The sequence below is a fragment of the Zootoca vivipara genome, chromosome 13 (genome assembly GCF_965207765.1).
Source record: "Zootoca vivipara chromosome 13, rZooViv2.hap1.1, whole genome shotgun sequence".
NCBI classification, from domain to species: Eukaryota; Metazoa; Chordata; class Lepidosauria; order Squamata; family Lacertidae; genus Zootoca; species Zootoca vivipara.
Window position 1 is genome coordinate 7,962,714 of NC_142596.1, and position 21,184 is coordinate 7,983,897.

Here is a 21,184-nt window from a genome sequence, read left to right on the forward strand (position 1 = left end):
CACAAAGAGTCGGACACGACTAAACAACTAAACAACTAAACAACAACAACAGCAGAGGAGAAACCAGAGCACGAGACTGGCTTACTATTCAGTGAGTGCTGTTGTTGGTGTGCGGGTGTGCATAAAATGGATCCACATGGCTGTCTGCATTTCTGGACTATCCTTGGGAACTCGATTAAGGGCCGTGGCTTCATGATGAGCTTCTGCACTTCCAAATTCACCTCTAAACCACTGGATAAGAGTGCTGGCATCCCTATTTTACTTTGGACACCTCCCGCTCTTGCTCTTGCACTTTCTGATACCACTTGAATTCTCGGGCACTGGCACCACCACAATGCACCCCTGGCTATCAGGTGACTCAGTTGCAAAAGGCTGAGAACCAGCGCACAGAACAGGAGGCGGCAAGTCCTGCGCCACCACAGCACACAGCATGGATGATCTCCATAAACTCCCAGTGACAGACGGCTGTGTGTGCAGTGCTGTTTTTAATTGTAAAAAATATCTGGCTGTTTTTATTGCTGTTTTATTGCAGATAGGCTACTTTTTATCACGATCTTGTCTTCAAGGAAAGTATCTCACTGTATATGCTAGCAGTGAGGCAAAATGGTCTCCTGACTTTCTTTTTTCCCTTTTTAAAATTTCGTTCAATCTTTATCATTTTAAAAAAATATACAACATTTATACAACACTCTCTGTTTTTGTTTGAAACAAAAAAGAAAATGATGGCAACTGAAGCAAAGATACTTTGTATACCTCACAGTACACATGACACTACAATTTATGACAAAAGAAAGAAAAGAAGATGAAGAAGAAGAAGTTGAGGTTTTAAAGAAGACCTCCAAACATTCTCATTGTACGTTATCTGTTAAATACACTTTTACCGCACAGTTACTTATTTCCTCTATTTTTTATCATCCCCCCCCCCCGGCAGCACATATACTAAAATTGGAATGATACAGAGAAGATTAGCATGGCCCCTGCACAAGGCCCTCTGGCTTTCATAACTGTAATCAGAAGCCGTCAGGGCAGTCTCGAGCAGGTCGTGCACCCTGGCGCTGAGGAGCGGAGATCGCTCCGGCGCCCCCGCCCTCGCAGGGCGCAGCATGATTTCCGCGCGGCTTCGGCGTGCGGCGCCCTGCCTACTAGCCCGGCGCCCCGGCGCACCGCGCCACCAGAGGTCTACCTAGAGCCGGCCCTGGAAGCCGTGCAGGTGAGAAAGGAATATTTCCAGTATTTTTCGGAGGTGGAATGTATTTTGAAGCTAGGGGAACTGTGGAACGAACAGCATCCCTCTGGTTCATTGCCACTGTCTTTAATATGCCCAGAGTAACCCCCTTGTTTCATAGCATTACTCTGGGAAGCATTCTTGGGAGAAATTTTCAACCTCCAGCATGAGCTGTCATCCCCCCCGCTCAGAATGACCCTCAGAATGATGCGACATTGTGATAAGGCACAATTCCAGGTGCATTGTGGGAATATTAAAGTTGGTGGCGGGCAGAGCAAAGAGCCACAGGAACACCAGCGAGGTTCAGTCTCCCACTCTCAAAAGACACCCCACCCCACCCTGAAATATGACTGTTACGCCATTTCCTAAATTCAAGCAGAATTTCTAAGATACGATTTATATGTTCAAAATCGTCCGCGGACTCTCTGAAAATGTGTGCAGAAGCTGAGCTGAGATTTGCTCTCTAAACACAACGCTGTTCGACTCTTGTTCCAATATTTTCAAAGGCAATATCTCATCGTCTCAGTCTTTGGCATTTTCCTCCCTTTTGGAAAACGAGTAAGAGACTTGTGTTGTGAATAGGGATGGGGAGAAATTCAATCTTGTTTACATCTTAATGAAAATGTGTGCACTTCTCAAACCTGTATGCAAACCGAAACCCAATTAGCCATTGAAATTCAGAGTTTTCTGAATTTTGCAATACAGTTCTTCAATAAAAAGTTGTGTACAAAAATGCAAATATCTTGGGGGAATTGTACATAAAAATGCATGCATTTAGCAACCTAAGACATTTGGGGAAATTCCTAGCAAAAATGTGTATATTAGTCGAAATTGCATCCAACAATTTGTGCATGAGGATGAATTTTAATGAGCATCTGGTGAGCGGCTTGAAAATTGCTGCAGAAATGTGGAGAACTCAATGTAAGATGGGAAATATGAGAAGCTGAAAATGACAGTGTCATCCACCCCTAGGTCTGAACATGCTTACCAAATTGCATCCTGCGTTAAATGAATGTCAGAGATTGCAACAGGTTAATGGTAACTCTTACTGTCTGAAAGCGAACACACTAAGACTTGTGGTCTAGTCATAGCTCTAGTTTCACTTTCTATGCCACACCACATAAAGCACTGCCTGTCTATGCCGGATGACATTTCATAACACAAAGTGTAGTGCCTGGGCTTTTGCTGGACCCTCTTTTTTGCTGGGCTCTTTCCCCCAGCATGTACTGTACATCTGGGTGCCTGTTTATGTATTTGGCTGGTGGGTTGGTTTTCTGCTTGGCTATGGGGTTCCCAGTTTGACTACTGCCATTTCTACCTCTCCTGGGACTTTTTGCAAGGCTGTCTCTAGAAGCTCCTTGGGCTTGGAATTTGACCAGCTCTGAGTCCCATGTCCTGCTTCTGGGTGGGGAAAAAACCCCACAAGTTTATCCAATGAAAACAGGGGAACACTGGAGTTGTGGATTTTTTTGTTTGATGCTGTCATGTTTTAAAACAGGAGAGGGCATCTTCTAGCGGAAAGTGTTCTTTTTACAAACAAGCAATCAAGCAAATGAACATCTGACAATTTTACTATCCCGATGTTTCTCAGACAGCCTCTTCATAACAAAGGCTAGCCCAAGACATTTTGCTGCCTAAGGCAGAGCAGTGAAAGTCACCCCCCACATTATTATGGCATCTGTGGTGGATCATCCCACAAATGCACCTACCCTTTCCAAGTAGTAAAAAAACCCCAAAAATAATACCTTAAATAACTAATCATCTGCTGTCCTTTTTGGGACACTTAAATCAGCTGCCTGAGGCAACTGCTTCCCTTTGCCTAACAGTAGGACCAGCCCTGTTTGTAACAGTTTGTTCTGGCTATGTGTACTCACGAGAAAATGAGAAACATAAACATTTGCACAAGGATGTGAGTGAGCATTCTTGAATTTAGAGAAGTCTGATTTTGTTGTATATTTGAAAGGGCTTTCGATGCTTTAGAGCAGGGGTAGGCAACCTAAGGCCCGGGGGCCAGATCCGGCCCAATCGTCTTCTCAATCCAGCCCACAGGTGGTCCAGGAATCAGCATGTTTTTACATGTGTAGAATGTCCTTGTATTTAAAATGCATCTCTGGGTTATTTGTGGGGCCTGCCTGGTGTTTTTCCATGAGTAGAATGTGTGCTTTCATTTAAAATGCATCTCTGGGTTATTTGTGGGGCATAGGAATTCCGTTCATTTTTTCCCTTCAAAATATAGTCTGGCCCACCACATGGTCTGAGGGACGGTGGACCGGCCCACGACTGAAAAAAGGTTGCTGACCCCTGCTTTAGAGTGCTAATTTCATGTATTTGTAACACACACACACACACACACACACACCAACTTACTAATCTATTAACCACCTGAGATCGAAAAGTTATGTTGAATGTGTGGGATATGAATTAGAGGTTGTTTCCAATTAACATGTTCCATCAGGATAAGGATTTCTGTTTATATAACTGGACTCGTGCCTTCTCCAAATGTACGCCAGCTCTGAAGGGTTAGAGGTGAACCCTGAACAGATTTAAGGGGCTCGGGAGGGGAGGGGGGGAGTTCTGTTGCACAAGGATAAATCCTTGTACTGACTAAACAAGCTATTTGGAAACCACCCTGCTTAGATAAATAAATCAAACAGTAGTGAAGATTGCTCAAATCTGAATGGTCCATCATCTTGACCATTTATCTGAGACTGTGGGGACAACTAATTTCTCAGGCCTTTGGTGGCTGGGGACTTTCTTCTTCACACCCACCCACTGCCAAACTGCCCTACTACCCACTCCAGAAAAGCATTATGTTCTCCAAGCATGAAGCCACCCTCACTAAGACTTCAGGTTAAGAGGGGTGGCACTGTGAGAGAGTCACTTTCTGGCAACTTGCTGCCTTTTGTTTGCTGCAGCAGCTTGACTACTAATCAAGGGGCCAACAGACCATTCACCGATCGGCTGAAGCATGATGAGCCCTAGATCAGCCACAGGAAGAGAAGAGAAGAGAAGAGAAGAGAAGAGAAGAGGAAACAGAAAAGGGGGGAAGAAAAAAAGATCCAAGGAACACATTTTGGAAATTGTGTCTAGAAAGTCTCATTGAGAATATTCTAAATAAAATGCAATTACCTTCTTATTTCATCCTTGGAGAAGTTTAGGAGAGTCACCTGATTAACTTGATGGCTAAGTGGGGTTTAAAACCTGGATCTTACTCCTGGCACCATGTTGCACTGGCTCTCGTAGCCTGTATGAAATGGCATTCCCTCTTTCTCTGCTGTTTAAGGGTAGATGTTGGTTCTCATGGAACCAAAATAGCACCGTCTGTACACAAGTGGGAAGTTTCAACAGGCTTGGGGAAACCCCAAGGTTTGCAGGAGGCACAGAAACAAATATTTAGAAAGAAAAACACTAGAGGTGAAACAAACACCCCTCAGAAAATAGTTCCACTAGGACTGAGCATGCTCAGTGGCCATGAAATACTGACTAGGGAATGGCTGGCTAGAAAAGTGAAGAGGAGCACTCTAGGCTGCAAGGTTTTGTTACAGGTCTCACTTGTTCAACTTCTGAGGAAGGACCGCATCTTTTTATTTTTTGCTATTCCTTCCCACAGTCCCACCAAATCCCATGTGAGTTCCGAGTGACCTGCGACATGTAACACAGTCTGTCCAACACAAACCATTTGAAGATGATGTCTGAACATAACTGCCATGCCTTGCTTTTAGATTAGCTATATCTGGGGAGGCTTAGTCATTTTTGCCTGATTTAAGGAGCTCAACGTGCCAATGTGTAGAGAATCCGAGGCCTGATAGTGATCTTCTCGTCTAGTCTTAAAGCAAAGCTGTTGGCAAATACTGCTACATCCAATTCCATCTTTTAAAAAACCAACCCATTTCTTTTAAGGTGCCATTTAACCTCCAGGGGGCTGTAGCCACATTTTAGCAACTAGCTGGCTGCCCGATCTCCCCCCTTCAAGGGCTCGGAATTCCTTGCGCTGAGGACATAATCATATTCAGCAGGTCCACGGTCAAACGCTTCGGCCATCTGCAAACAACCTCAAGAGGAGAGCAATTTGTCAGGAACACTGGTGACTCAAACGAGGCTTTGCTGAGACCAGAGGCAGGAGCCTCACTTAGGCCACTCGATTGCCTCTGTCAGAATGAGGGTGTCTCTCAACCCACAATGCTCAACGTGTTCTTCTGTTCAGTCTCACTGCTTGCAATTCTCTTCCGGTGCTAGCAAGAGGTCCCTGTACTCTTGATGGTCACATCGGCACATAGCTGAGCAACTTTAAGAACTTCTGCTTGGCTTCTTTGCCACTTTACTGCTCCCTCTCCTGGCGACAAAGTCCAGGCATCCCCAAACTTCGGCCCTCCAGATGTTTTGGACTACAATTCCCATCTTCCCCAACCACTGGTCCTGTTAGCTAGGGATCATGGGAGTTGTAGGCCAAAACATCTGGAGGGCCGCAGTTTGGGGATGCCTGCTCAAGTCCATGAGTAGCCAATCTGCCTCCCTCCAGATGTTGATGTACTACAATTCCCATCTTCCCTAACCATTGCTTATGCTACTTGGGACTGATGAGTTTTAGCTGGGCAGTATCTGGAGGGAGCTTTGCTGGCTACTTCTATGTATTCCAACCCCTGTTATCTCCTCTCCTTCCATTTCCCCCACCGCTCTCTCTCAGACACACACTTCACTGACATGAGATGAAATATTAGGCATTTTCTTATATGGTTTTAAAGGGTAATTAGACAAATTCACGAAGAATCCATCTATCCATTGTTACTGGTCATGATGGCTCTATGGAACCTCCAGAATCAGAGATGCTAGGCCACTGAAGATCAGCTGCTGGGGACAAAGTTACTGATATCAAGCCTTGCTTCTAGGTTTCAGAAATCGACCTGGTTGGTCACAGTGGGGAACTGGATGCTAAACTAAATGCAAGGTGGCAGTCAAACAAGCCCAAAGAGTCAATGTTGTCCTAGAACAAGATGGGGAAATCTGTGGCCCCAGGTATTACTGGACTCCAGCTTCCATGGGTCTCAGCCATCATGGTCAATGGTTCAGGGATTGTGGAAGTTGTGGTCCAGCAACATCTATATTAGCATTCTAACCAGGAATGTCACTGGCCATGAGTAGAATTCAGTGGATATATTTGGGACTGTATAGTATCAAAATGTCAGAGCCCAGACTTGGAAGAGAATAAGAAAGCCTATCCTTGGCCTTTTTGACAGGCAGGAAAGAAGAGGCCAAGCAAGTATAAATTCCATTTCGATGGCCATCAGTCCCAGGGAACAAGGATAAATTCCTCCCTGCTGTACTCCAGACTCCAAGAAACCCAAAAAGGGCATTTATGTGTTTGATGCTGCTTAGCATTCCATGCAGCAGGAGTGAGAAGGAAGGTTCTCAGGTCTCTGGTGCCCCAAACAACTGAGGATCTTGGGGCAGGGTCTCATGATGCCATGGGATGACTAGGACAATCTGATACCTTGGTTGGGCCAAGAGATCTAGCCCAGCATTAATGGGGTAGAACTAGAGCTAGGGGTCCCCAAAACTAAGGCCCGGGGGCCAGATGCGGCCCAATCGCCTTCTAAATCCGGCCCGCGGATGGACCGGGAATCAGCATGTATTTACATGAGTAGAATGTGTCCTTTTATTTAAAATGCATCTCTGGGTTATTTGTGAGGCATAGGAATTCGTTCAATTCCCCCCCCCCCCGGAAAAAATAGTCTGGCCCCCCACAAGGTCTGAGGGACAGTGGACCAGCCCCCTGCTGAAAAAGTTTGCTGACCCCTAAACTAGAGTGTTGGACATAGAGGAAAAAAGGGGTGAAAGCAGAAAAAAGGAGGTTGTTTTTTTAAAAATAAGGTGAACACCCCACCCCACCCCCGCAATTTTCCTCTACAATTTGTATGTTAATTTGGGGAAATTGGAGGGACTCTTTTACTCAACATTTTCTCTCTCTTCACTTCTAAAATCCCTTTATTTTTGCTACTATTTAAAAATGTGGAGGCAGAAACCTCGCTGTTAGTTATCCACAGATCTCCCTGCTGTGAATGTCTGGCAACAACAGTGAAGATACGGGCTACTCATGAATATCTAGTAACTTGATGTTCCTCATGAATGTCTTGTTCTTGATGTTAACTCTGCATTCTTCTGCTACCCATTAATATTATGGCCCTGTCCATCCAAATACTGGCTGTGCTTCTCATTCTCCAGCTCCTGGTTACCCCGTGTTCTAATGAAACAGATGCCCTTTGGCCTACCACCATGCATGGGCTCTCTTACACTTGCCAGCCACATTGCACCACCCTCTGAGTGGCCATGCGCATTCAGCTGCTGCCCAATGGATGCCTGCCATTAGCTCAGGGCACTCTCTTGCAAGGGGAGTGCTGCAGTCAGCTTGCCTCTTTCGATAAATCCACTGCTCTATTAATAGCTGGCTCTGCTAGCGGGGAGTTGGGACTAGGTGGAGAAGCAATGCAGGAGAGAGAGAGAGAGAGAGAGAGAGAGAGAGAGAGAGAGAGAGAGAGATGGAGAGACCACAAGAGCCAAGTTGGACCACAGAGGCTACTGAGCAGAGATGTGATGGGGTGGGATTCAAAAACACAGCTGGGAGCAGAAAAAGGGGGAGGCAGGATGGGATATACCCAACAGCATTGATTATATTCCTTTGCCACAGATTAATGGGAAGAGAGAGTTGAAGGGTACAACAGACACAGCAGCTAATGAGTTCATTTTAAATGCTATCGTCCATAGACCAGGTCTGTTGTGAGCCACAGAGTTCTTCAAGTTCCTCTTTCCATTGGAGGATTAATTGCTTGACCAAAGTGAGTGCCTTGTGTTTAAGTTTTCAGGGGAAGGGGCACAGTGATATAGCGTGTGCTTTGTGGCCAGGAGGTCCCAGGTACAATCCCCAGCATCTCCAGGTAAGATTTGGAAAGACATGCCTGAGACCCCAGAGAACTGCTGACAGTCAGTATAGACCAGTGTTTCTCAAACTTGGGTCCCCAGCTGTTGTTGGATTACAGCTCCCATCATCCCTGATTACTGGTCTTGCTAACTGGGGATGATGGGAGTTGTACTCCAGCTGGAGACCCAAGTTTGAGAAACACTGGTAGAGACAATACTGAACTAGAAGGAGCAATGCTCTGACGTAGTATAGGCAGCTTTCTATGTTCCTAACTGACTTCACCCAGCATTCCATTTGACTGTGACATGGTGATTCTCTTGAAGAGTAAGATATCACAGTGACATTTGGGATCCCTGTTCGGAGCAGAACTCTATGGTTTAGATTTGAATGGTAGCTCAACCTAGCTGGGGAGGGGAGAAAATGCAATGCAAGATCTTTGAAAATTAGATCAGAGTCGGCATGCATGTTGAGACAAAATATTCTGCATGCATGGACTGTAGCTCAACTCAGCTCAGCTTCCAGCTGCTGTTTTCCAAAAGGTTCTGCAAAGGAATTATGCACAACACAATTGCATCTCCTTTGATGGCAGAGGTTTGGGAGCAAAGGTTATTGTGCAGGCTGAGGATTGCATCTCACAATTCACATTAACATGTGTGAACCCCAGCATGACCCCTACACTTTCAAGCAGAAATATGCAGCAAAACAGTACAATAGCTCCCTTGAGAACTAAGGCACCCCAATGGACGTTAGAGTGGACATTGAAGACAACAATCTGGATTTCAGGTTCAAAGATCACCTTGATCTCCCTGCACCCATTTTCAAAGTGGAGGAGAAAGATGCCCATTATAGGGTAGCCAACATGGTGCCTTCAAGATGTTGAACTCCAACTCCAATCAAAATAAAAAAATTCATTCCAGCAGCACCTTAGAGACCAACTAAGTTTGTCATTGGTATGAGCTTTTGTGTGCATGCACACTTCTTCAGATACCACACGAAAGCACACGAAAGCTCATACCAATGACAACCTCAGTTGGTCTCTAAGGTGCTGCTGGAAGGAATTTTTTTATTTTGTTTTGACTACGTCAGACCAACACGGCTACCTACCTGTAACTAGAACTCAAATCATCCCTGACCTGTCATAATGGTAGCCTGGGGTGATGGGAGTTGGGGTCCAACTTCTGGAGCATGCTATGTTGGCTGCACATGGTGATCATAATGGGACATCTGGAATGAAATTTCTGAGACTTGGTATTGATTGGCAGGGCCGGCCCTACTATTAGGCAGAGGGAGGCAGCCTTCTCAGTGGCAGGTGCCGTGGGGCGGGAAGTAGTGGCAAGATGTTGCAGGGCAGAGTTGCGTGTGTACCATGTGATCTCCCCTGTTCTCCTTGAGGTAGTCTGCTTCCCTCAGGTGCAGTAGAGGACACTGAGCCACTACCAATGTTGATGTAAGATTCAACTACCAGTCTGGTCAGCTTCTCTGCACGGAATGGGGTGGTGGGTATCTTGCTGGCCGCATACAACATAGATGCTCTACCACAAATGCAGATGCTTTGGTCCTTCCTCATTCTGAGGAGCAAGGCCCTGTACCTTTGCTCCTAAATCCTGCTCAGATGACACTGCTGTCAACACATGCCGGCTAAACCTCCCTTTAGATTGGTCACACTTTCCTACATAACATAAATTTTCAAAAACTGCCTCCCCCACTTCGATATTCACAAGCTAAGCTGGTTCATCCTTTGTGTCGGTGTGGGAAAAGGCATGCAAGAGACTCATACCTGTTCTTTCCCAAAGTGGGATCTGTAGATCACTCTTGTTCATGGGCCTTGCTATGGGAGGATCCACACCTCCTTCACATATTACAGCCAAAGCAGGAAAAACCAACCTCCCCTCCCCTCCTCCCTCTTTCCCTTTCTCATTTTAACCATCACATCTATATGTGTAACAGTCAACATTCCTAGCAGTGCCATATATACCATTTGTGTGTGTGTCATTTCTGCCCTTCGTTTCCTTATGGCCATTGGAGGCATGGTCCTATGAAATGGGGGCGCATCTGTCACCTCTTCAGTCTGTTGATGGTCCACCATCTAGTAGCTGGTGATCCAGATGAGGTGGCCTTGCCCTCCATCAACTTTCACCACAGGGCTACCTAAGGATCATCTTGCCCTGAAGGGAGGGGAGAGCTGGATTTCAAAAGGACTTGTCACCTGTATATAGTTTTAATTGATGCTTATTTTTCGAACATATATGTGCAAATTCCTTTGTGGGGTTCACCTGAAAGGTGGTATATGCATATCTTAATTTGTTAAAAGAATCATAAAAAAGGTTAAATTATCCTGATTGTGAGTGTGTAACATGATACATTGAAAGGGTAGTATTGGGTAACAAGTCTGTAATGGGACTTATAACCAACTGCGGTCAGATAGGTCACTGACACACAGCCCTTCTAATCACTCAGTGCCCAAAGCCTTTCAGATAAACGAAACTATGCATGGCACTTTGGAGTGCTATCAACTGATTGTCAGTCCTTGCATAGAGCTGTGCTGTGGTTGTTGGGGCTTCAATCCATTGGTTTTGGGGGCTTCAAAGAGCTGCATATGGCTCTACGCAAACCCCAATGACCAGCTGACTGCCAGGCTTGCAAAGAGCAGCACATTTGGGGAGGGGGTATTGCACAGGGTTTGGTGGGTGAATGCAAATCTCTTTTTGGACTAGCCGCTTCTTTGCCTACTTCACAGCTGGTGTCACAATGTCAGGCCAGGGGGTGCTCACCACAACCCAAAGGGCATGGAACATGCTGTTCTATCATCAAATATGTTCCTTCCTGTTTTCTCTCTATTAATGGACAAGATGGACCATACAGGTATACAAGGGGGTGGGAGACACCATTAATGCCAGCCGTTTATCATCAGTGCTGGAATATGAAGCCATAGGCCACTTCTGTTTTTCACTTGGGAGTTTCACTCCTGGAAAGAATGAAGTGAGAGGCAGAAGCAGAGCCAAATGGTGTTGCTTCTCACCTCCTCTGGCATGAAGGAATAGTTATTTTTACTATCTCTTGCCTCCCCCTTCCTGCTCACCTCTCAAGTTAATATGGCAAGACACAGCCAGACCCTGGGGTATACAGTCTCAAAAAGCCATTGCATCTGTAGGAGCCCAACCAACAGTCACATTCAAAAAGGCAAAGGAGTACAAAGTCCTTGAAGCCTCCTCTCCCTTTTCTGATGCACTTTTCTGTGTGAACACTTTTCTGCCAATCCACTCATGAACGCACCATGTCTGTCACATACACACTTCAACAATATAGGTTGGGGAGAAATGCAATTCAGCTTGTGAGCCCATCTAATGGGCACTATCCAAAGCAATACAGCAACCTTCAAAACCAGCGCATTTCCGAATTTTGCAACGCAGCTCTTTAGCCAAATAATGTACATAAAAGTATGTACACAGGGGTAGTGTGCATAAAAAGGCATAGATTAGTGAGGACGACATACAAAAATGCATTACATTAGGAAAAACTGCTTCACAAAACCATGTATATTTGGAGCAATTGGTGCACAAAGGCTGGTGGATTTTCATGACTTTTTTTGAGTTAAATGAAAACAAATTGTGAAGAGCTGAACCTAAGCTTGGAAAAATAAGAAACTGAGAGAAACCAAAATCGACAGATCCGCCCATTGCTACTCAGCACTCAAACTAATTACACCAGTTAAACTGTCACCCTCCAGATGGTTTGGACTACAACTCCCATCAGCTCTAGCCAGTCTTATGTTTCACCATAGAGCAAGGTTGGCAAACCTGTGGCCCTTCAGATTTTTCTGCACACAACTCCCATCAACCCCGATCATTAACTGTAACTGTGATGGGAGTTGGGAGTCCACCATCATCTGGAGGGTCACATGAGGGGCCCACAGAAATTGCAGGACCCCGTGTGCTAACCATGGATTGGGCCCTCTGCCTCACTCTCAGTCGGCTCCTTCAGTTTGTGCATATGAAAACTAAAACAAGCATTATCTAGCATACTTCCTTGGCGAGCCTCATTGCTCTATGTTTTGCAGCAAGTGAAGCTGCCGTATAAGTGATATGGGTTTTTTTTTAAAGAAGTTTAGATCAAAGTAGGGAGATGAAGGAGATCTGGGGTCTGACACAGAAGATGAAGGCCATGATGGGGAGCCTCAGGCCTGGGTTCTGAATGTGGCCCTCCATGCCTCTCCATCTAGCCCTCAGGAGTCTCCCTAGGCCACCCTGCTTCCCCCCTCCCCCGCTGTTCCCCTGGAAATCTGATGATGCCTCTTGCTTGCCTGGACAGAGAATGCAAGGGTGGCTGGGCCATTATGGGGAATGGAGCAGCACCCCTCAACCCTAATCTGCCCTCAGCCAGCTCCTGCCTACCTGCCTTCTTCCAAACAGGTGATGGCACTGCTCCTGAACAGGCTTTCCTTTTGGAAATCTGTATCAGCCTTAGCCAACCTGGTGCCCTCCAAATGCATTCAAACTATAACTCCTATCAGCCTAAAGCAGCTGGGACTGAGAGGAGTTTTAGTTCCAGACATTGGGAGGGCACTAGACTGGGGAAGGCTGACCTGGATGCACAAAATCCAAGGATGGCTGGGGAAAGGAGCAGGTTGCCTAAGGTGATGTTTCCCCTCTTCTGCTCTGGTCTTCAGTCCTCCCTCCTTTAACATGCTTCTGTTGCTCACTTCCATTCTGGACTCTGGGGGAGGAGACAGACAGACACAGAGATTAGGGTGGCCATGTGTCCTGTTTTACAGTCCTTTATTTGAAGGAGTCCTCTAGCTGAAGGGCTAAACAGTCATAGAATCGTAGAGTTGGAAGGGAGCCCAAGGGGCAGGAATCTCAGCTAAAGCTTCCATGACAGGTGTCCATCCAACCCTATGGTCTTTTTGGGATGGGCCACAGCTCAGTGGTACAACATCCACTTTGCAGGCAGAGAGTCTCAGGTTCAATTCCTGGTATCTTCAGGTCGGAAATCTGGAAACTCTGCAGAACCACTGCCTGCAACCCTGGAGAGCCACTGCCAGTCAGGGTGGACAAAACTAAACTAGATGGACCAATGGTCTGACTCAGTAATAGTCAGTTTCCTATGTTCCTATAAGAAAGGAGAGCAGGGCCCCTGATGCTACTCATCAATAGCTCCTGGAGAGTGAGCAGGCAGAAACAGGCCACCTGGTCACAGTCTTCCACAATAGTGTGAGATGGACTTCATTTCTAGTTAAATTATAGCAAATGTTTTCCAGACTGCTACCTATACATATACTTTTTCATGTGTGGTTTTTATGCAAACCTGTTTCCTTAGGACTGGGGGGTTGATGCTCAAGTGGCTACCCTAAAAGGCACTGTTTTAGTTTGGGGAGCGATTTCTCCTCTTCACCCTCCCTCCCGCTGTCTTTTGGCTCACCAAGGACTCCCGCTCATGCTGCTTTGCCTGGGAGCCCTGAGTCTAAGAGAAAGAGAAAGAAACGAGCCCCTGCCAGCATCATCCCTTGGCGTGTGACAGTGGAGCCAAGGGGAAAATACTAGCTGAGCCAATCCATTTGCTTCCCAAGCCATGACTCTCTCCCTTCCAGGGTGAGCAGCAAGTTAAGAACGTAAGACAAGTCCAGCTAGATGGGGCCAAAAGCATTCCTAGTCTAGCATTCTGTTCAGCACAATTTTGGCCAACCCCAGGTCTCCAAGAAGCTCACCTATGGCATTTCCCTGTTGTTTACACCTGGTACCTGCAGCTCCAAGCTATACTACCTCTGGTGCTGGAGGTTTAGTTATTTTGTTTATTAAAGTTATATACCGCCCTTTGCCTGAGGATCAAGGGCATATATTTACAGTACAAAAGCACAAAAAATACATAACATTTTAGCTATTTTAGCTGCCATGGCCAAGAGATTAAGACAGATCACAGTATGAATTTGCATATTCCATTTAGCCCCCAAAAGTAAAAATAGAGGGGCATACCCACAAAGAAGCGGAGGGGAGGATTCTCATCCTCTTATTCTTTCGAAAGCTATCTAACCTAGATTTTTATGGATATCTTTTCAAGACATCATCACTGGGCCTCCTCCTCTGCCCCGAATCCTACATTCACCCTAAGGACCCGTCTTTCTTTGGACCAACGTGCTCTGGAAGAATGCCTCTACTTTGAAATTTTGCCTCCCAGAACAAATTTCACGTAACCAAGGTTTGGTATCCCAGAACAAATGGGCTTTGGGCAGTGATGGAAGTTGGGAGGTTGTGGTGGGATGAGCTGTTGTGTTAATAAATGGTGTGACACACACCCCTGATGTCCAAGAGAGAGAAAGCTGAAATTTTGCGTGAAGAAAAGTGGAAGAAGCTATTTTGGGGGGAAATGCGAAGCAAACTCTGGTCACACCCATGCCATGCATTTGAAGCAAAACACACACACACACACACACACACACACCAATCCTGGGAACTGTGGTTTGCTAAGGGTGCTTAGGAGTTGTAGCTCTACGAGGGGTAACCTACAATTATTGGGGATTCTTTGGGAGAAGCAATGGGTTTTAAATGTATGGTGTGGAAGGAGGAAGGCAGCTCTATGGTAGAGCATCTGCCATGCTTGCAGGAGGACACAGGTTCAATCTCTGGCATTTCTACGTAGGCCTGGGAAAGCCACCTGTGCAGAACCATGGAAAGCCACACCTAGTCAGTGCAGACAACACTCAGCTCAATGGACCAACAGTCTGACTCTGTGTTAAGTCGGCTTCCTATCTTCCTATAATGTTCACTGTGGAGAAGTGGATGCTGGACTAGACGGGCCATTGGCCTGATCCAGAAGGCTGTTCTTACGTCAGCGCCCATTAGCAACAATTACACAGAGTAATTTGGCTTTTCTGGGCAATATTTGGACAAATGAGCAGAATCATCCTTCAGGCTGATGTAGCAACAGCAAGAGAGAGCGTCAGTACAAGCGACATTTTTACACGCCTTCTTCCAGTGAGTCCTGCGAGTGTGCTAAGTCGGGGGACCAGATCAACATGCAAAGCGACACCAGTGTTTTTACATTCAAATAAAACATGGCACCCACATGGGCATGAAGGCATTGTGTGGCGTGGCACACCAGCACCTGTTTGGTTTTTTTAAAAAATTAATTCTATCTATCTATCTATCTATCTATCTATCTATCTATCTATTGGAATACTAAAAATAGAAAACAACAGTCCATATTTCTCCTCACCCCCTCATCCCATGTAGTGTGGAACCAACATGTGAAGATGACAGGAAACTTGGAGTAAAAAGGGCAGAACAGAAAATTACTGTATTTTTCCGTGTATAAGACTAGGTTTTTTAACCAAAAAAATTAGGTTTAACATTGGAGCTCATCTTATACACGGGTAGTGCTGAGGGGTGTTTTCTTAATTTAGAGTCCCCCAAAATAGGGGGCGCCTTATACATGGGGGTGTCTTATACACGGAAAAATACAGTATTTGCAGCACCAGAAAAAATTCATGCCTCTGCTCGGCCTCATTACCATCCACCCCACACCTCACAGTTTGCACATGGACTCCCCTGTACGACTCAGTTCCCTGCCCACCCCCCATGCCAGAGGTCAGGTGAGTGGGAGGGACTTCCTGTGCTGGCCAGTTCACTTCCTGCCCATCATTCTCCCTCCATCCTCAAACACACCTTCTTCACTCCTGGCTTTCCCATCTTGCCCACCTTCCCTCTCTCTGTAGCTAGATTTAAGGGGAGGGGCTGTCGCTCAGTGGTAGAGCATCTGCCCCGGGTTCCATCCCTAACATCTCCAGGTAGGGCAGGGAGCGACACCCTGTCTGAAACCCTGAAGAGCCGCTGCCAGCCAGTGTACACAATACTGAGCTAGATGGACCAACAGCCTCAGGCAGTTATCTATGTTCCAATGCTCTTGTCCAGCTCTTTCCAATAGTCTCGGGTCTCTGTCCTCCATTTTGACTCCTAATCTAAATTGCACCAACCACACCCACATGCCCAGGCCTTGTCCTCCTCGGTTGGCTGCTGCCTGGCCTGAGCTCACTTGCTTGCCCCCACCCACCCAAAACACCTTGAAATGTCGGCTCCCTGCAATCCCACATCCATACCAGGAAAAAGAAAACACCCGATGGGAAATTAAGCATCTCTTGCACGCATGCATTAGACAAACACTGTCCCTTGACATGCTGGATGCAGACAGACACAGGGAGGCACATGTTCTTTAGTCCTGCTGGGCAAACCCCCCTTGCTGATGAAGACAGCCCAAAATGTGCAGGCTAGCATCTCCCCCCCCCCCTTTCCACCCTGCCCCCTCCCGAAACCCAACTGTGCCCAAATACCTGCCAAAGACAACTCTCACCCCCCTCCAAAAAAAAAGCCAATCGGTGCTCCTGAATGTGTTGGCGACAGTCCCTCCCTCCCACTCCCTTGGTCTTTTCAGTAACAGACCCCAGAGACCCCTGGCACATTCGCTCTCAGCCTCTCCAGTTCAACCCTCTCCGCTGCTCCCAAAATGGATACGGTCCTCTAGGGAGGGGCTGTGCCATCTGGCAGGTCCAATGCCAGGGAACAGGGCAAGGGGGCTTGAGTGGCAGACAGCCCCCTGCCTGGGGTGGGGGGGGAAGAGGTTGGGTCCACCGGCTCAGCTTGATTCCAGACAAAGGCCAGAGAGCGAGAGAGAGGAAGAGAGAGAGAGGCGATCCAGACAAAGGGAGGGGTAAAATAAAAAGGGGGAGGAAAGGGAAGACTCAGCCTACCTCGATGCAGAGGAACTTGGAGCCGGCTGGCATCCAAATGAGGGGCACCCGGCTGGCAGGGGGGGCCATGAGCTGGGGCAGCTGCATGGTCCCCAGCTCCTTCGGCTGCCACTGCCGCTTTTCGGAGTCGGCGAAGAAGCAGAGGCACATAGGCATACACACACACAAGCAGGCACTCTTTCTCTCTCTCTCTCTCTCACTCTCTCTCTCTCACACACACACACATAGAGAGCTGGCTGTGCTGCTGAATACATCACAGTGTCAGCCACTGGCAGGGCTGGGGGAGGGGTGGGCGTGGGGGAAACAGCTCCCAGCCTTGCCAAGGAAAGAAAGTGCAGCTGGCTTGGTGGATGGAATGAAATGTTTCAGTCTCTTTCTTTCTCCCTCTTCCCTCTCTCTGTCTCAGCCCACCCCCCCCCCCCACCCCCAATTGCCACCTCTTTGCAGACCCCTCACCAGTCACCAACATCCCCATCCCTGAGTTCTGTGGCATAAGGGAAGAAGGAAGAGAGAGCGCTCAGCTCTTTAGCCAGAGGTAAAAAGGGCTTGTTGTGGCCTTGAGTAAGCTTCAATGGACTTCCCCCCCCCCAAATTTGGCACCGAGGAAATCTAGGTTCTGCAGGCAAAATAAACCATGCCCATATTAAGCATTCATGCATGCTTTCTTTTAAAAAGGAAGAATAATCAGTTGGCATCCATCTGTCGCGGGAGAAGAATAATATACAGAAGTAGAATAAAGGATTTGGGGTTTTTTTTTTAGGGAACTCTGCACTGGCAATTGGGGAGCAAGGGGATGGAGACTGAGGCTAGACTGCAAGGGTGGTGAAGGAAGGATGGAGAAGAAAGAAGTTGGTTGTGCGATGATGAGTCAGACAACGCATGCAAAACTCCATCCATGGATTACTAAACAGATCTATATTTGGCAGCACATAACAATCAAAATTATATTTTTCCCCATGAGGACCAGCTACTTGAATTTTTAGAGAGGGGAAGAATCTTTGTCCCGTTCCCCCCCCCCCGGCAATATGTCATACAAGAAATTTTTTTTGTATGCTTCACTAAATGGCAGTATGTTTGGCAGCAGGTAATAACCAATGTAAAAAGGTAAAGGTATAATGTTTTAAATGTTTTCTTCAAGAAACATGAGGACTAGCTACTTTGGTTTTATTAGGGGGGAGGGAGAAATCTGTTTTTCCTCTCAGAATCTCATACCAGAAGCAAAATTCTGCCGTTACATTGTGAGCTCGCAGACATGCAAGATGTACACTACCCAAAGTGCCTTCAAAAGGGAGCATCCTCAGCTGATCTTAGAAACCACAGTCCAATGAAAAGGCAGGAGGTGTCCTAGTGCATATGCAAGAGCTTTGTGGATTGAAAGCAGCCAATGAAGACCTTGGAATACCAGCAAAACACACAGTCCATGACCCATCTGTAGAAGGAGAGTGACTACTGTTCCAGACTACTGTATATTAATTATTATTGGCAACAGGAGGATCAACTGACACTCCCCAGAAGATTCATAGCATATAAACAGCAAAAGAAATGTTAAAGAAAGAAAGAAAGAAAGAAAGAAAGAAAGAAAGAAAGAAAGAAAGAAAGAAAGAAAGAAAGAAAGAGAAAGAAAGCGGAAGGAATTGAATTAGCATCCCTCACGTGAATCTCGTTACTTCTCAATTTCAACTTTTACCTTTGATGGAAGTTCCTGCTCATGGTCTGAATTTGTCGCCCCACCCCCTTTAAAAAAAACCCTTCATGTACGGACAATGCTCTACTTAGCTTGTCCAATTTTGAGCCAGGGTTCCCTATAACTCAGCTTGGGGAGGTGTGTTCAGCGCCTATAAGTGGGAATAAAAAAGGCCACTGAGCATGTGCAGAGTTAATTCCTTCTCGTCGCTAACTTGCCCTTCTGGGATGTGGAAGACGGGTTTCTTGGTAAAAATTGGGTTCAACAAACCCACATCAGATTAGTTATTGGCAGCTAATATCCATGACAGCTAAACAGCCTCCATATTCAGAGGCAGTGAACCCTTAAATATGAAGTTGCAAGGGTTCTTTAAAAGCATCTTTAAAAGCAGAGACATCACCTTGCTGACAAAGGTCCATATAGTTAAAGCTATGGTTTTCCCAGTAGTGATGTATGGAAGTGAGAGCTGGACCATAAAGAAGGCTGATCGCCAAAGAATTGATGCTTTTGAATTATGGTGCTGGAGGAGACTCCATTCTGAAGGAAATAAGTCCTGAGTGCTCACTGGAAGGACAGATTCTGAAGCTGAGGCTCCGATACTTTGGCCACCTCATGAGAAGAGAAGACTCCCTGGAAAAGACCCTGATGCTGGGAAAGATGGAGGGCACTAGGAGAAGGGGACGACAGAGGACGAGATGGTTGGGCAGTGTTCTTGAACTTACTAACATGAGTTTGACCAAACTGCGGGAGGCAGTGCAAGACAGGAGTGCCTGGCGTGCTCTGGTCCATGGGGTCACAAAGAGTCGGACACGACTAAACCACTAAACAACAACAACTAGGTATGGTTGCTGCTTACATGCCCTCTTTGTAGACTTTCAAGAGGCCTCTGGCCACTGTGGGAAATGAGATACTGGCCTAAATCAACATTTAGTCTGATCCAACAGCACTCTTCTAATCTCACTTCCACTTAATTTATAGGATGGTGATTCTATGGTCCTCCAGATGTTGAACTCACCCCTGTCAGCATGACCAAAAACTGAGAAATTTTGGTTCAGCCTTACTGCGGAGTAAGCACAACAGAACACAAGGCAAATATGCATAGGCTTTCACTGCATATACAGACTTTAGCTGAGACTCTGGGTTGGTCCACACAAAATGACAAACCACTATTTGTTATTCCATGAGCAATGCATGGGATCACTTTCTTCCTCCTTTCGTCCCTTGCACAAACTCATTAACTTCATTTCTGCCAAATTAGAGTAAATCATAACTTATCATTATGTCAGGATGGACAAACCACGGTGTATGCCTGCTCTCTGTGCCAGAGTTGGAAACCGTGGTTTGACATGCAGATTGAGTCTCTGTGGCACATTCTGGACTCCAGAATTCTCTTTTTCTAAACAGCGTTTCCATGTGCTGCTCTGGTTCGCCAGAAGTGGCTTTGTCATGCTGGCCACATGACCTGGAAACTATACGCCGGCTCCCTCGGCCAATAATGCGAGATGAGCGCGCAACCCCAGAGTCGGTCACGACTGGACCTAATGGTCAGGGGTCCCTTTACCTTTTTATACCTTTAATAGCCATACATTTTCTTGCCTCTAGAGGCCACTTCTCCCACAGGAAATAAAAGCCTGTATGTGGCTTGATTTAAATATAAACAAGATTTTTAATAGTTCTTCGCTATGAGCTGGTAGAGAGTCTAGCCACGTCTGTCTCTGACAGAAATCCTCCACTCCTCTTGAGTTCCTCATGCACTTCTATATATTTTGACTATTATTGGCACTGCAGGTGCCAACATCTGGATCTCATTGGGTCTTGGATGGAAGATGACCTGAGAACTCCTAAGCACACAACACTGAGTCCCATGATGGAAGATAACTGAGAGGTAAACAGAATGCCAGCTTTTAAATGGGTATTTTTGCACTGCTCACAACAGTTCCTTAGAGCTCCGAAGTTTGAGGATTCTTGATATAATACATACTTGTGTTCTAAAGCTTTTGGAGGAATGTAAGGTGTTACTCTAGTTTTAATTGATGTTTGGTCTTAGATTTGCTTGAGTGGGTGCTGTTTGATCCATAATGATTTTTTTTTAAGGGTTGATCTTTTAGTTTGTGTATTTTTTTCTCATCTTACTTTGGCAGCTTTCAGCCTGTGAAGTAATGAATTGAAGTAACAATAATAAATTCGTTCCTACGCTGTTCCCTGGCTCTCTTACATTTACAGCTAAATCCTTGCCTATTGAAGTAATCAATAGCCTGGAAAATCTTTAACTTCAAAGAACTTAAAATACTTATATACTACCTCTTATTAAAATGATGCCAAGGCAGTATATTATTCAACTAGACTCATCCAGCTAGAGTTGCTTGCAGTGCTGCTGAGAATGTTGTCACCTGCTGTGCCCAAAAGTGACCACTGACAGAGGATTGGGGCCTATCTGAGATCACTTTGCCCAGTTCTCTCCCACCTAATGTGGAGCTGTCCCTAATACATTTTTTTTGGGGGGGGGAACAAACCTCATGTGACTCTTAAGGACCAAATCTGTCAGGATGCTGTCAGCAGCTCCCGGCTGTTTCCCAGGAAATTATAAAGACAAGGGAAGATTTCTAACCATTCTTTTTTATTTAG

At 46.1% G+C, this 21,184-nt stretch overlaps 1 protein-coding gene and 1 pseudogene across 1 annotated transcript in view; one reads left to right on the forward strand and one right to left on the reverse strand.

Annotated features, from left to right (window-relative positions):
- Positions 1 to 21,184, reverse strand: part of CELF6 (CUGBP Elav-like family member 6) — a 182,764-nt gene that overhangs the window by 85,098 nt on the left and 76,482 nt on the right. The gene's annotated exons all lie outside the window — the stretch shown is intronic.
- LOC118093326 (U6 spliceosomal RNA) lies at positions 928 to 987 on the forward strand (annotated as a pseudogene).